At 34.5% G+C, this 884-nt stretch overlaps 1 non-coding gene across 1 annotated transcript; it reads left to right on the top strand.

Moving 5' to 3' along the window:
- The first annotated feature begins 542 nt into the window (after positions 1–542).
- Positions 543–649, top strand: LOC122437404. Its single transcript, XR_006268233.1, has one exon. It is a non-coding gene; the product is annotated as a U6 spliceosomal RNA (small nuclear RNA).
- The last annotated feature ends 235 nt before the right edge of the window (positions 650–884 follow it).

Consider the following 884-nt stretch of genomic DNA (forward strand, 5'->3'; position numbering starts at 1 on the left):
GTAGTTTTTCAAGGAAAGCACGTGGACAGTGCATGTGATTTGTGAAACTTCATTTCTTCTCTTTTAGCGCTTTTCACGTTTCTATTTTTCTACCAGCCTCTTAAGTAATAGATATGATTTATGACACATAACTACCTTAAAGTATTTTCTTATAAATGTTTCAATGGCTGTCATAGAAACAGCTGAGAATAATTCATTGTAAAGATCTGGCGTTAATGATCATATGTGAGGTTTATTGCCCTGGAACCTCACGACGGTATTTTCCAGTCATGTTATCATCTTTTATAGAACCCTTTGAATAGGATCATTTGGTTGAATCTGTTATATAACACAAGACTCTAGCTCATGATACAAACTCAACAATTGATTAAACTAGTCTAAGCTATTTATATTAACTGATTTCAAAATACATATTAAAAAGTAATTTTCTAGAATGACTTTCACAAAGTAATGAGAAAAATAAGCTCAAGCTTTTATTTAAGCTGGTGGTATGCTAGTACCCACTCCTGTTTGTTTAATAGTTGTAAATAAAAGGCATCCTTGTGCTCGCTTTGGCAGCACATATACTAAAATTGGAACGATACAGAGAAGATTAGCATGGCCCCTGCGCAAGGATGACACGCAAATTCGTGAAGTGTTCCATATTTTTCTATAGATTAAATGCAATCCCTATCAAGCTACCAACAATATTTTTCACAGAACTAGAACAAAGAATTTCACAATTTGTATGGAAATTCAAAAAACCTCGAATAGCCAAAGTAATCTTGAGAAAGAAGAATGGAACTGGAGGAATCAACCTGCCTGACTTCAGACTCTACTACAAAGCCACAGTCATCAAGACAGTATGGTAGGTACTGGCACAAAGACAGAAATATAGATCAATG

Source organism: Cervus canadensis, chromosome 2, assembly GCF_019320065.1.
Source record: "Cervus canadensis isolate Bull #8, Minnesota chromosome 2, ASM1932006v1, whole genome shotgun sequence".
NCBI lineage: Eukaryota > Metazoa > Chordata > Mammalia > Artiodactyla > Cervidae > Cervus > Cervus canadensis.